General features: G+C 39.3%; 1 protein-coding gene across 2 annotated transcripts in view; it reads right to left on the bottom strand.

Moving 5' to 3' along the window:
- prkn (parkin RBR E3 ubiquitin protein ligase) overlaps window positions 1–16709 on the bottom strand; it is a 119131-nt gene that overhangs the window by 87332 nt on the left and 15090 nt on the right. The gene's annotated exons all lie outside the window — the stretch shown is intronic.

Below are 16709 nucleotides of genomic sequence, written 5' to 3'. Positions count from 1 at the left end.
CAACCCCTTATAAACCAAACAGTGCCAGGGAGGTTGCATATCACGCATGAGATTTAGATTTGTAAAACAGACACAACAACCTATTTAAAAACTAAAACTTGGTTGACCTGGGTGAAGGGGCGTGGATTAGCGCAAATCTGTCATTTGGAGATTTTTCTTTAAGAAACACCTCTCTTTGACAATTTAGAGGGAACAGAGCCGGTGTCAGGAAATGTCAACACACTGCCATTTCCAGAATCCAAAAATATGACACAAAGAATGCAAAACACAAGCAGAAGGAGATATGAAGAAGGGAATATAAAGATGTGCAAAAGGATGCGGAGGACTGAAGCTTGAGAGAGAGGAAGGGAGGGTGCAAGGAGAAGGAGAGGTGACGCACAGAGAGACAAAGCAACCAACTTTAACATTCAGCTTGTTCAGTCACTCCCTGCATGTCCCCAAACTCCTTCATTAAGATGAGTGCGATTTGGTGCAGAAGTATTTTCTTTTTAATATCACCACTGCTTATTATTTTAATTGAAATGAGTCAACCTTTGCAAAAATCCCCGAGGCACAGAGATAAATTCAGAAATGGAAAATGGCTGATCTGGAGAAATATATTCCTCAAATCATCGTACAAGTAGAACCAGGAAGGGGAAATTGTCCTTCGACCAGCGTATATGACCTGCGTCAAAGAAATACGTGCCGTGATTGGACAGTCAATAATCAATGAAGAGCTGAATCTACACAAAACATATTAAGTGATTAAGGTTTCGTGTGACACACAGTCAACGCATAGCCTCGTACACATACAGTATACACACACCAACCACAAATTCAAAGGCTCATTCACAGCTCTTTCACGAAAATGCATCTGCGGATATTGTTGATTTAATGTACAGTGGTGCAGAGCATTTACTGATTGCCACTAAACAATAAAAGCCATAGGTCTTGCGCCAGCACTGAAGAGAGAGTTGAGTGATTGCTCGTTGTTGAAGCATGACATTCTCCAAGTAAGTGCTTGTGCTAGAATATGACACTTGAATTAAGTGTCCAAAAAATCATAATGGGAGACAGGATAAAAGAAGAGAAGCAGGCCAGAACGATGCATGAATCAGCCTAATGTGGTGGACAGACACAATAAATTCAAGTAACCATTTCCATTTAGTTCAATATGACTTTGCTTTCTGACACTATTCTTTCAGATAGCATTAATATACTGTAGCTTAGAGTTTCACAAGGGAATGGAAACTGACAATAATAGATAGCACCTCCACGCTGCTCTCTAATAACTGCAGTAATGGTAGACGAGTGGCTTCCTGACAGTTGGGTTGAAGATAAGCCTTTGTGAAGGCGTAAAGCCGGTGGCACGTTGGATGGTAATGATTTCCATAATCTCCTTCATTGTTTCAAGCCCCTTCCATGAGGATAACAAATGAGTGAATTCTACCTTTGTCATGTTTCATCACACCAGGAGTCGTTTTGGTGAGGGATTCTTAACGCGTCTGGAATTGCTGGCGGTTTTCCATCGAGTGAGAGGCCAACGTAGGCAAACGCGTAAGCATTACTTGCACACAAAATCTGTACTGAAAGTCAAAAGACATTTTCAGTGAACATTTTCAAGGACGGTCATGTCCATAAACAAGATATTAACATCTGATTCGAAACAAGAATGGTTTCGGAAAGGCTTTTGGTTTTGCTTGCTGTTCACTTCACGCTGTTGTGATGCAATCTGTGGAGTTTTTGGTGGTTTTTTTTGTTGTGGAAAACAACTTGAATTGTTTGGCATGGTCTTGGGCAGTGATGTTTGTTGGTAAACGAGACCCTTTAGCTGTACTCACGCTCGACGCAGTTGAATTGAAGAAGGCTGTGGCTGAATACGCGTTGTGAGGACGTCACATGATGCATCTTGGACCAAATCTGTGGTAATTCTGAAAAACTGCAACCTCCGCATATTGCCGAGTTTGCTTGATTTTGCATTCATTTCTGCGATCGCAAAATCCCTGGAGGGACTGTCTTATAACCGAAGCTGTTATTCTTATAGGTTATTGTTACCCAGATGCGGATGGGTTCCCTTCTGAGTCTGGTTCCTCTCAAGGTTTCTTCCTAATATCATCTCAGGGAGTTTTTCCTTGCCACCGTCGCCACCGGCTTACTCAATAGGGATTAATCCACACACTTAAAATCAGTATACTGTGTTTATACGTTTCTGTAAAGCTGCTTTAAGACAATGTCCATTGTAAAAAGCGCTATACAAATAAAATTGAATTGAATTATAGGCGGACTGCTTTGGAAGAAGTATTTGTGACCAGACCACTGTTTAAGTTGCTGCAGCCAGAGTTCGGTTTTTAAATGCATTACACTGTCCAAAAGTCATGCAATAATTATGTTGCTTAGCAAGACAGTCCATATCACTGCTTCAGCAGAGCATGACAGTGGGGACATGACCTCTCTGACATGAATGTTTGTCATGAGGAAATAGTGCATGGTGAGTTTTTTTTTTAATAAGTGATGATGTATGGATATCTACATGTTTCAGTGCTAGATATATCGAACATAAATTTAACATTACATAAAGGACATCATGCACTGTTTGGACAGATGAAAGTAAAGGGTTTTTTATTTTTATCTAATCAACAAAAAAGCAACATAATATGCCACCATGACCCTGACCAAGATAAAGTGGATGAACGCACTTTTCCGTATGCAGGCAAATAAAAAGGTAGCTGTGCATTTTGGGCACTTTTCTCATGAGTCACTTTGACATCTTTTGCATTTTTGTATGACCGTAGTTTAATGGAAACAGATTCATTCGCATTTTCTTTTGTCTTCTCAGAGATTAATTTAAATTCATGCAAATATTTGAATGGAAGCCCTGCAAGTGTGGGAGATCAAATCAGAGTAAAGTGAGTGTGTGTGTGTGTGTGTGTGTGTGTGTGTGTGTGTGTGTGTGTGTGCGTGCGTGCGAGAGCACGAGACAGAGAGAGAGAGACTGTGTTAGAATTATGGCTGCACAAAACAGGAATCACTTTTTTTTTGTCTTTGAATTATTAAGATTACAATTCTCATCGGTCTTTGACCAGTTTTGTAAGTTACAATATGTATATTTATTCAATTATTACATTAAACTAGCAGAATGTGGGAGCCACGTTTTCCCAGCAGATGTTTGCAAGTGATGGCTTGTCTGTATTTTGAATTACTGATTAACTGGCACATTTGTACTGCAATTGCCAAAAACTTGAACAAAAATAGCTGCTATTTAGTATAAAATCTTAGAAAGGTATCTAATTTTTTTTTTTACATCAAAGCAATTACTTTGATGTGAAAACATTATGATGTTTAAAAAATTCTCTGAACCACTATTAATTCTATTAGGACAGATTTTATTAGAATTATTACAATTATTCGGTTTTAAGTTATATTTGCCGACATTAAATAAAAGTATCTAATTCAGTTCTAACTCAATTTTTCATAGTTTTGCTGGCAGTATGCTACGAAGCCTATATATCGTGATACATACTGTGCATCATAGAAATTTCTTCAAGTCTCATGAAATTTTGTTGTTGTTGCATCATCCATCCCTAGTGCCAAAAGCACAGTGTGTCTACCCAAAGTTAAAAAGGAACCTGGCATAGGTGTAGTTTTTTGTGGGGACGCTGGGGATGTCTCCCCACCACCTATTGATATGTCCAGGTTTTGTCCCCATGACTTTTACAAAGTGTCTGTTAAAACATGTAATATAAAACTTAAAGGGGGCAATTGAGTGGTTAACACGTTTGCCTCACACCTCAGGGGTTGGGGGTTCAATTCCTGCCTCTGCCCTGCATGAGTGGAGTTTTCCACGTGCCTCGGGGGTTTCCTTCAGGTACACCAGTTTCCTCCCCCAGTCCAAAAACATGCATTGTAGGCTGATTGGCATCTCTAAATTGTTCGTAGTGTGTGAACGGCTATGTGAGAAAGTGCAACTGTGCCCTGCAGTGGGTTAACACCCTGTCCAGGATGTCCCCCGCCTTGCGCCCCGAGTCCCCTGGGATAGGCTCCAGACTCCCCATGACCCCATGTAGAATAAGTGGTACAGAAAATGGATGGGCGAATGGATTGATGGATATAATACTTACCAGCAGTAACTGAACCAAATACTTTCTAGTTTAGTAATAAAATATCCCTTCTGTGAGAAAAGTAATGCATCCAGACGGCAAATAATCACACACAGACACACGCATGCACAAGTTTTTTTTTTCCCCTCAATTTTTCACATGGCAACAGGTTCATATTATTGCATTGTGAATTTGTTTACCTTTAACTACAATAATGATATTGTGGCACATGCGAATATGCAAAGTGAGAGGCATTATACTGGCTGTAGCCAGCTGCACATGCACCTTTGGTTTACTTTCTTTCTTTCTTTTTCAACCACCATAACAACATTTTAAAATGCTTCCAAAGCATCCATCATCCCACTATTACCGTAGAAAGCTGTTGGCTCAATTGGAAGCTTTTTTTCCTTTCTGTGGGATGAGCGCAACACAAGAATAAAAACACTTTAGAAACGCTTCCAGTCATCATTCATGACCTTGCACTTTTCAAAACATAGTTCTACAGTATACAAGAACAAAAACAGAGATCCTAAAAATTGCATTTTGTTTTGCTTTTTTTTTATTTTGTACTAAATAATAAATTGTTATTTTGTTTAAAGATCTTATTCTTCCCCCATTTAGTACTGCCCTTCAGAAGCTACATAAGATATTTACAGTGGTGCTTGAAAGTTTGTGAACCCTTCAGAATTTTCTATATTTCAACATAAACATGACATAAAACACCAGCTTTCCACACAAGCCCTAAAAGTAGACAAAGACAAGAATTAAACAATTGGGACACAAATATTATACTTGGTCATTTATTTATTAAGAAAAATGATCCAATATTACATATCTGTGAGTGGAAAAAATACGCGAACCTCTAGGATTTGCAGTAAATTTGAAAGTGAAATCAGAGTCAGGTGATTTCAATGAATGGGATGGCAATCAGGTGTGCGTGAGCACCCTGTTGTATTTAAAGAACAGAGATCTATCAAAGTCTGATCTTCACAACATATTTGTGGATGTGCATCATGGCATGAACAAAGGAGATTTCTGAGGACCTCATAAAAAGTGTTGTTGATGCTCATGAGGCTGGAAAAGTTTACAAAACTATCTCTAAAGGGTTTGGACTCCATCAATTCACAGTCAGATTGTGTACAAATGGAGGAAACTGAAGACCATTGTTTCCCTGCCCAGGAGTGATCGACCAACAAAAGATCACTCTAAGAGCAAGATTTGTAACAGTCCACGAGGTCGCAAAGGAATCCAGGGTAACTTCTAAGCAACTAAAGGCCTCTCTCACATTGGCTAATGTTAATGTAGGCTATTGGAAAAATGTTTTGTGGATGATCGAGACAACATAGAATGCTGTATTTAAATGAGAAGTGTTGTGTTTGGAGAAAGGAAAACACTGCATTCCAGCATAAAAACCTTATCCAATCTGTGAAATATGGTGGTGGTAGTATCATGGTTTGGGACTGTTTTGCTGCATCTGGACCGGGACGACTTGCCATCATTGATGGAACAATGAATTCTGAATTATACCATCAAATTCTAAAGGAAAATGTTAGGACATTTGTCTGTAAACTAAATCTCAAGAGAAAGTGGGTCATGCAGCAAGACAACGACCCTAAACACACAAGTCGTTCTATCAAAGAATGCTTAAAGAAGAATAAAGTTACTGTTTTGGAATGGCCAAGTCAAAGTCCTGACCTTAATCCACTAGAAATGTTGTGGAAGGACCTGAAGCAAACAGTTCATGTGAGGAAACCCACCAACATCCCAGAGTTGAAACTGTTCTGTACTGAGGAACGGGCCAAAATTCCTCCAAGCCGATGTGCACGACTGATAAACAGTTACCGGAAACGTTTTCTTGCAGTTATTACATCACATTACATTTATTCATTTAGCAGACGCTTTTATCCAAAGCAACTTACATATGAGGAAATACAAGCATAGCGATATATCAAGTGGTGAACAATACAAGTAGTGCTACCATACAAGATGTTTAACTAAGTTCTAGAGAAGCAAAGTGCGCAGAGTAGAGGTGTAAGAGCCAGTACAAGGTGTTTTTTTGTTTATTTTTTAAATAATGGGGGGGACAAAGTAGGGGTTAGTTAAGTGTTCACGGAAGAGGTGGGTCTTTAGCAGTTATTTGAAGATAGTGACAGATTCTGCTGTCCTGATTGAAGTTGGAAATTCATTCCACCACTGAGGGACAGTCAGTTTGAAGGTTCTGGAAAAGGACCTTGAGCCACGCTGAGTAGGTACTACTAAGCGTCGGTTGTTAAACGATCGCAGATTGCATGAGGGAACGTAAACCTCAAGGAGAGTGTTGAGGTAGGGGGGTGCTGTTCCAGACAAGGTCTTGTACGTGAGCATCAAGGCCTTGAATTTGATGCGGGCGACTACAGGAAGCCAAGGTTTTTAGTAGGGATGTACCGGAATGAAAATTCTTGGCCGAAGCCGAAAATAATGACAAACTTGGCCGAAGGCCGAATACCGAACACGTTTTTCTGCATTTTTTGCATTTATTTTGCCATTTTTTTCACCATTGCATAAATTAAATAGTCAAAATGTGATTTTTACTATTTTGTCTTGCTTTTCAAACAAAAAAATCAATTACAAAACTACAATTTCAAAATATTTATTTAACACTGAACATTTTTTTTCATTCCAGCAGGCATAGGCTACCAACAAGGCACAATATAACTTTAAATAAATAAATGAGTAAAATAAAAATATTTTGATGTGGTCATCTTTGAGCCCCCCTTGAATAGCCTATGTTAGGCCTATAACTGACTGCTGAAAGAATTTAACACTCTGTAGCCTACAACAAAAAAGTGCATTAAAAAGTGCATTGATAAGAGTGCAAAAAATGGTTCTATTCAGTTCTATACGGCTGATTATATTTGGGATATATACCGCTCGCATCCCTGTACACCTCGCGGAGTATTATAGTAGATCTAGTATAGTTAGATACGTTGTTAAATGTTATGTTCCTTGATAGATTTAGTTAGTTTAAACTATAGATTAGTTCATTTAGTCCCCGCTGTTTTTTCCGCTCCCAGTCCATAGTACTAGTTCATGTTTCTTGTTTTGTGTTTTGACCCTGTTTACTGTGACCGTGACTTTGATTCCCTTTGCCTGTCTTGACTAAGTTTTTTGGATTACGATTTGGATTTGCCTGCCTGCCCTTAAATGAATACGTCTTTACCTGCTTCCGTACTCTACTCCCTTACGTCTCGCGACGTGACAGAATACTCCGGAACAGAAACAAAACAAACCCACGTGTCCACAGTGAACATCTGAAGAGCACGTGGCTCGTGCATGTAGCTCATGCATGCACACGCCCCCTCAGCGGGGTCGTGACATTAGCGTGTAATAGCCTAGCTAAATAGCCTAGCGTCTAATTCTGGTTGCTAGGCTATTTGGTCGCGTCATCAAACACGTCATTGTTCGGTCAAATGTATTCGGCCTTTTCACTTATTCAGCTGAACACCGAAAATGCTTTTTTTTTTTTTTTGCTATTTTCGGCCGAATAATTTCGCTTGCCGAACATTCGGTGCATCCCTAGTTTTTAGTTATTGCTGCAGAAGGGGGTCACACCAGATACTGAAAGCAAAGGTTCACATACTTTTGCCATTCACAGATATGTAATACTGGATCATTTCCCTAAATAAATAAATGACCAAGTATAATATTTTTGTCTCATTTGTTTAACTGGGTTCTCTTTATCTACTTTTAGGACTATCAGTGAAAATCTGAAGATGTTTCATATTTATGCAGAAATATAGAATATTCTAAAGGGTTCACAAACTTTCAAGCACCACTGTACACGTTTCACAGAAGACAAAATAATAATTTACACCGATAAACCTGTTCAAAAGTTTACACCCCCCGGCTCTTAATGTATTGTGCTGCCTTCTTGAGCATCAGTGAATGTTTGCACCTTTTGTAATAGTGTACACGTCTCTGTGTGAAAAGATGATCACCATATAGTCACTGTTGGAAAGGGGTCAAATATGCAGAAGATGCTGGAAAAGTAAAGAATGTGGAGGACCTGGAGGATTTTTCTGAAGAACAGTGGGCAGTTTAACTGCTCAGGACTAACAAGGGACTCACGAACAACTTTCCCAAAACATAAAAACAGTCGTTGATCATCCAGGTAACGACACACGGGATTAAGAATCAAGCGTATGTAAATTTTTGAACTGGTTCGTTATTATTGTGTCTTGTGGACTATATTTAAACATCTATTATGTGAAATAGCTTATTCAGGGCAGTACAGGATAAAAAAATATTTAAAAAACATTTTTATGATCTTTTTTATTATTAATATTTGCAGATTCTGCAAGGTGCATGTACACTTATAACCTCAACTTCATTTGATTTGATTGTATTTGATTACTAATTGTGAATTTAATATTTCAGTACATATCATTAAACATTTCTTTATGACAATTCTTTTGACTGCTCACGCCAAGCGAGCATTTGGGTTATTTTAAAACTCAGTTTAGCTTTCCCAATTTTTTCTCCCCTTTCATGGAGTAGCTGCACTTCAGGTGCATTTGTAAAGTCATGTGGTCATGGTTCACAGAGAATAAGGAAGAATAGTGGAGGAATAAAATCTGTTTTATGGTTGCACAAATGCAAATGCTGCAGGATCACAATTTTATTATGATTCCCCCCCCTCAGTCATAGTAAGAACTGCACAACATATTTTTCATTGCTATATCAGCCATTACAATACTGCCTTACAGCAGACCACAAAACATTTCAAAACAGTGAATTAGTGAAATCAGAAGCAAGGCAAAACAAGCAGTGAAACGTGTTTTATTTATAAATAGAATCCCACGACTGTAATTCAAAGAAATAACATTTTTTTAAAAACTCAGAAAGGTGCAAGATCGAGGAGTTAGAATGCGGCCAATCAAAAGCAAGAGGACAGGGTATCATGGCAAGCAAATTATTACAAGACTAAAGTGACAGGCAACCAGATCAATCAACATCGTACACACGCAGTAATATAAAGACAATGAGGCTTGCTACTGCATCAGACCGCAACAGCATTGCATCAGCACTGCATCAGCGCTGGTTTGTAAATGGAGGGCGGAGTCAGGATAGTGAGTGGTAAGGATGAGCATGCACTTGTGGATGATTGATTAAAGCGGGTTCTGTGTTTTCATGTAAAAGGAGGAGAGAGATGACAGCCACACAGGAGAGCTGAGCTGAACTGTACTGTGTGTTTATGTGGTGTGTCTCAGGGTGAGACCACCCAGCAAGCGCTGAAAAGTGGCAGGAAGTAAAGCGACAAGGACTTCGATATATTGGAGACAGCATGGTGGGAAAAAAAAGCAAGTGAAAGAAACAGAAAGAAAGCACCAGCAAACCTTCAGAGGTGGCAAGAATCACATGGATAACTTCTTGGGCGTGTACACATGGATGCCGAGAGCCCCCAACAAAGTCATTAAGTAACGTATGACATAGCACGAGCTTTAGGGGGATCTCGCCATCATGGTACCATGGTATGGTGAGGGAGACCTACTCATACCCATGGCATGAATGCATAACTCACATTTTTCTTCTGTTTTTTAAGAATCAAAGCATACCAATAAAGGAATGTTTCTCAAAACACCATGTTGCAGGAGTGATCACAGCAACACTCAGCCCAGTATCCTATTTAGCTCCACCCAGTGTAACTGGCCAATTCTCCTTTCATGCACAGAAAAAACTCTAACAATGGATTCTATTGAGCAATGTGGCTAAATAACCCAGTTACACAACAAAAATGTCTGCCTAGTGGAGTATTCAGTTTGACTGCAAAACTAGGAGAGCATTATGCATTTTATAAAATGTGCAACATCAGGAATGTTCAATAGTAAAATAAAGATCAAAGGAAGAGTATGGGGACAGACACGTCACTGCACTGCTGAAATGTAAATTAAAAAGTGACAGCCAAGTGTTTCATCTCCATATTTCCTTTACAGTTAAGTTGGCAGGTATGCCCACTCGACCACATTAGCTGGACATATGCCCAGGCCTGCTGGTGGGCAAGGCAACAGGGATAGGTGTCAGAAATGGTACACAGATTATTCTACAGAAATGGTGCTAGAACGTAAGAAAATAAAAATAAAAATCATGGTGGCAAAAGAGATGATCGGAGATACGTGTAACTCTATCGTCACAAACGTTATGCTGATAGCTCTATACGGTGTAGTATGAGCCCAGAAGAAGACATTTTATTTCAATACTGCATCTATATCACTGTGTTGGATGGCCTTGCCAGTCATACAGACATGCACAAGAGGGAATCCGCTGGAGGTTAGATTCAGTGAAAAAGAACCTGAACATATTGATCAAGCACTTCACTGTAACTGGTAGCTGGAGATGAGGAAGTGACTTCATGCCAGCGCTGTATTAGAACTCAAAAAACCCAAAGAGATCACTTCCAGAATGTTGGCTGGCATTACATGCCAGATTCCCTGGACCCTACGTCAGTGCTCTGGCCATTGATTAGCAATAAAAACCAGCTACAGTGCTGAGAAAAGCGTCTTAAAATACTGCCAACCCAATAGCCTCTAATTTCCCTCCACCATAACAGTAAAGAAAAAAAAAAGATTGATTTCTGCATTCCAGAACAGTTTGAGCACCGGAGAGGGCACTTGGATAAACCTCTACCACCAGCACCACCTTACTCATATCCTTTAGCTTAGGATTGGACATGTTTTAGCTCAAATGTGATGGTGCAGTTTTGTGTCAAATACAAGATCTGTGCATACTGACAGGGGAAAGGTAAGGAGGACAGACCTTCTCTGTCTATTTGATGCTTATCTGACAGATCAATATCCAAATTAATTCTGAAGAGCACAGCTCACATCAGGACTGGCCAGCTTACTGTAGTTCCCCTCACTATTCACAAATTTGCTTTTCCTTAAGCCAATATTTCAGTCTTGTATTAAAAATTTGTCTGCATTTTATTTCTGATGGTAGAGAATTCCATAGCTGTATGTCTTTAATGTACTGTCTCCAGTAGTGGCAGCAGTGACACCAGTAAAACTGTGCTTTGTGACTAAGTGACAGTGTATTTCGATGGTAAACCTATGAATGCACTTAAAATAACTTCAATTAATAATCTCAATTCTCAAAAAATTATAATGTTGGAATATTTCACAGTGATGCCATCTCAGCTTGTTTGTATAATGACATTACAGATTTTGTTGTCATTTGGGAAGCCTGGCCCCACACTGTCATGGCCTGGGAAAACCTGCAGGATGTCTGTGACTGAATTCTGAAAAACAGCAACTACTTTATCAGTAACTACTTTATGGTCAGGGTGGCAGTGGATTCAGAGCCTATCCCTGGTGTGAAGCAGGAATACACCCTGCAGGGGACACCAGTCCATTGCAGGCACCATGTACACACATTCACAAACTCATTCACACTTTGGGGCAATTTAGTGTGGCCAATCCACCAACTGGCTTTTTTTTTTTTTGCACTGAGAATAAACCAGAGAACCTGGAAGAATCCTGTGAGGATATGGGGAAATAAAATAAATAAATAAATAAAAATCCCTTTACCTGGGGGAAGAGATGGCGCCAAGATGCACTACGGAAAGAAAGCAAGCCGGCAGAGGCAGTGTGATGCTCTGGGCAATGTTCTGCTGGGAAACCTCAAGTCCTGGCTTTCATGTGGATGTTACTTTGACATGTACCACCTACCTCTGTAAACACTGCTGCAGACCAAGTACACCCCTTCATGCCAATGGTATTCCCTAATGGCAGTGGCCTCTTTCTGCAGGATAATTCGCTCTGCCATACTGCAAAAATTGTTTAGGAATGGTTTAAGGAACAATACAGAGTTCCAGATCTCAATCTGATCGAGCATCTGTGCTGGACAAAAGTCCGATCAATGGAGGCCCCAACTCACAACTTACAGGATTTAAAGGATCTTCTGCTAATGTCTCGGTGCCAGAGCCACAGAACACCTTCAGAGGTCTTGTGGAGTCCATGCCTCGATGGGTCAGAGCTGTTTTGGTGGCACAAGTGGGACCTACATGCATGCCTAAATTGCTTTGGATGTAGTTGGATTTGATTACTATTGTGATCATTTATCAACTAATCAGGAAATAGTTTCATAATTTTTTTTAATTGCTAGTAAAATCAACATGGTCGGTTATTACAAACTAGCTCAGGTGCTCCAGCCTCATCAATGGATGTTTCAATAGCCATTTTCTCAGTTCTAACAGGTAGATTTATCACATGGACTATAGGATTTAAAATGTCCCACCAGCATACATGGAGACAACATAAGAGGATAAAAAGGAAACAGTCTGAGGGTGTGAGGTTGACAAATCTATGGTATGTTAGCGGACAAAGGAAAATACAAATCCCATCTTGTTGAGATAAACAGGGAAACAGGTAGGCCCAGAAAAAGGCTACCAGAAACACATTATTATTGCATGGTTCAAGCGGAGTCAAAGCTATTACACATTCTACCACAAAAAGCTGAAACATGTATCCAGGTCAGAAAGCCACAAGGTATTGGAGCTGCTCCACATATTTCCACTTGAGCCTTGTGCACTTAGCATCAGTCAGACTCTGAACAGCAGCCTTGAAAGGCCATTCATCACTATATAGTGTCCTTCACATTGCACACTGAAACATCTCAGCTGATCTCAGCTAATATCAAGCCTACACTGACTCCCTGCTGGATCAGGTTAAATAGAGATATATTTTACAGGGATGGTAAACTGCCAAGCAGACCAAACGGGGCTGACGGTTTTGGATACGAGTGCCATGTTGTCTATCATGAGTCCATCAGCGACTCAAACTGGGCAGGGAGGTGGATCATTAACAATGCTAATTAAGCATCAGGGTGGTGGCGCTCAGCCTAGAGCCCAGCCCACCAGAGACTGGGAAGACAGCAATACATGCACATATGGCTTGCCAGAATACACCACATCCCGAGAGCATGTGCTCCACCATACTGGAGAAAGAGAGGAAGGAAAAAAAAGCAGAGTCTTTACTGTTCTTGTGTACATCATCATTCTCTGACTATTTAAAAATTTTATTGAAATTATTGTGGTTTGTATTGGCTATTTAAAAAAAAAAAAAAACCTGTTTTCGCTCAATTTAATCATTTGCATCATCAACAAGGAAGGGTGAAGGCTAGCATTTAGCAAGACACTTAAACCAGCCTCAGCATCTTTTCAAATTGGTGCTCAAGCTGCATCCCAGGACAGCTGAACTCACTCGGAAGAAAGCGCTAACGGCCCTCATCCTGATACGCCGACGATTGGCTAGTGTCACTAATTGACAGTGGAGAGATATAATGCAATCTCTCCCTTCTAGACGTCAAGACCAATCTTGCTCTCTTGGACTCCTAGCCATGAATGGCTGTGGCCTCTTTGGGATTCTATGTTTTTTTCTTTTGTACACACTTAATCAGAAATTCCATCTTAAGGACACAGTGCTATCAACTACATTTGAATTAGAAGTCATTAGTGATGGCCATTTTGAGAAATCTAGTAGTCTAGTACTCAAGACATAAAAATGTACAAGAGATTGTTCGATATTTAAATAAGTGTTAAATAAGTACCAATCCCAACACCAATAACTACACTAATTTTATAATAAAAAAGCACCGCATTCGCCTTTTTATTAAAAAAACAAACAAACAAACAAACAAACAAACAAAAAAAAAAGCATATCCTTGCCCCTTTTAGGCAAAAACTAAAGTAGCCAAACACATACATTTAGTATTCAAGAACATTTGAATATTAACTCTCCTATAACTCTGATATACTGCAAATAACTATTATTAGTGGGAAGATTAGCAGTACTGATGAATTGAATTTTCCTGATTTCTCTTCATTTAAATAAGGTAAAAAAAAAATAAATTAAAAAAAGGGTTTTTTAAAATGACTGTAAATAGGAGAAAATGCTAAACTTTAATTTAAGCATATTTATTCTAAGAAACATTTTTAGAAATCTGCATGTGTCACATTCTGAGGAACGAGAATAGTGTCCAAAATTTTAGTGTACACCTGTGCATTGACTGTTGAGGTCTTCCCTGGTCCTTTACCTGATCTGCAACCTCATATCATAAACGAATTTGATTGTGTTCTTTAGGCAGTCATCTTTATAAGCTTCATTAGAACGGTAAATGAAAAAGTCAATATGTGGTATAAGAAAAATTAAAACAGTAGTCTCAGGTACAATTAGAGCAGTTTTGTTAGGAAATGAGCTGTAAGTGTTATTGAGCATATTGCAGAACCAGGCACGGTTCTTCTGGAGACTTTAACTGTCACACTTGAATCTTATTTCTGCAGCAAAACCCAGCACTGTGTTTTTTTGCCTGAAAAGTGTCTCTTACGTAAAATTATGCTTTCTTTACTGACAAACATTTTTCTGTAACATTTAATTTTGTGCAGGAAAACTAATGTTTGAGAATCTAAAACGTTGTTTGTTCTGACTTGAGAATAAAAAAATCTATAACAAAGTATGTACTAAAAAAAACGCGCCTAAAACTTTTGTACAGTACTGTATATATATTCTGTATTTTGCAATGTGGCATTTTATTTAAAAAAAACATTCATCAATTTCAGTACTTTATACTTTTGAGTTACATTTGAGGTAATTTCACCTGTCCCAGAAGACTGCAAATTAAGTTCTAGAAACAAAATGTGAAAATTCACTCCATGGTGTGTATATTCTTATTATATTTTACGAATCAACTGCATCTTGTTTTTAAAATAATAAAAGAATCATCCACCTCCATGGCTAAGACGTGCGGGAGTGAGCATATTTCACGTGATCTTCCATGTTCCACCCAACCACATAAAAACATTTCCCAAACCTTATGAAGAGGAAGTGTTTGAAGAGAGACACAAGGTAGAAACAGATAAAATGTCAGATTTAATGTAGTTAGATTTAGCATTTTGTGAACATTATTCTGTGGTCTTTCTAATTGCAGCTCTAATTGTAGCACTAATGAATCTCTGGCCCTGAAACAGGCTATGAAAGCAATTTATGTCACCATCTAACAAAATTTCCTGTTTAAATAACCGTCTCTCACGGCATTTCCATGTGCGAACAGTATAGACACCTATACAACATATCCTAAAAATAGACCACATAGGAAATGCTTCACTAGGCACTGGTGACTAAAAGGTCATATCTCACTTTAAGAGCAGCATTAGTTTCCCTAATCTTCGAGATCTACTTGATTTGCTTCCTGTTTTCCACTATTTTTCAGCAGCCATCGCACCTGTGTCCTTCTGTTCCTCTTCCCCATGTCGGAGTCTAATGCTGACGCATATATTTTATGAGACAGTGTGTAACCAATTCCAATTTCAGGCAAAATTTGTTTTCCAGACCCTGTCCTCAGGTTTTAATTATAAGGTAAGGCATTTGCAGAAAGCTCCCTGTGCATTTCAGGTGCTTATTCACTCGCTGGTGCAGCCGAACCGTGAAATTATTTGCAGGTCTAATCATTGACTAAACAATAAAACATTAATTCAGGGAAAATGGATCAAAGTTAGGTGGTGGGCAAATGGGATTGGGGTCCTCAGGGTGCAGTCAAAAAGCAGAATGGGCATACTGTGAAGCGAATCTCTCTCTCTCTCTCTCTCTCAGACAGACACACACAGACTGTTTGATATAGACGAGTGATAAATTAATGGAAAAATCAACAGAGTGTATTAGTATGGTGGCAGGCCACCACAAGCGGCCAGAACAGCTTCAATACACCAAAAAGATATTCCTTCAGTTGATGTTAATGGTGATGGACTACCTGTCTAAAATGTAACTCCAAAATCTCCCACAGTTGTTCAATCGGACTGAGGGTCTGATGGCTGTGAAGGCCATAGCAGACAATTTCTAGAAATGTTTAATCCTCGGATTGAAGTGGTCAGTCAGAATAACTTTGTATTTATTTGTGCAGACCATTATCTCAAAGGGAACAAGTGGAGCCAAACCATACCAGCAAAACAGATTCCCTGTAATTTGTCACCCATCTGAATCTGCAGCCACCAAATTTATACTATTATTTCCTATAGTTCCACCGTTATATAGTTGTTACAACTCGCTATCTTTGGTATGGGAAGTTTTTTTTTGTGTGCTGTGCCATATTTTGTGTGCAGGTCCGAACTCCCTCCCAGAGTTTCCAGCCTGCCCTAGCCTGCCTTGCTCCCGCCTCCCAGGATGACATCACTAAATGGCGACCATATTTAAAGAGGAAGAGGAGTGAGAATGGGGTGGGATGTTGGAAGTGGTTACATGTGTGCTGGTGGTTTAGAGTGTATGTTTGGTTGTGCTGCTTTATGCTATATTCTGACTGCTGTTCTGGTTTTTGACTTTTGCCTGGATTTTGGACTGAGTTTGGTTGTCCCTGTATCTGTTTATGTGCATTAAATACACCATCGTATATATGTTCACTTGGTTCACCGGCAGTAGGGGTGTGGCTGCCATTTCTTTTGGGAGATGGTCCTTTGGTCTCTGTTTTTTTTTTTTTTTGCTTAGGTAGTTAGGGAAGTATCCTTGTATTTTCTTTATTTTTCCTTTTAGGTAAGCTAGCTACCTAACAATAGAATTCTTTTGTCTATTATTTTGGCTTTGGCCCACCCTGAAGTTATGCCTGGTTTGATTC

Source organism: Ictalurus furcatus, chromosome 3, assembly GCF_023375685.1.
Source record: "Ictalurus furcatus strain D&B chromosome 3, Billie_1.0, whole genome shotgun sequence".
Classification (NCBI taxonomy): domain Eukaryota; kingdom Metazoa; phylum Chordata; class Actinopteri; order Siluriformes; family Ictaluridae; genus Ictalurus; species Ictalurus furcatus.
This window is presented reverse-complemented; position numbering and strand designations above follow the sequence as displayed.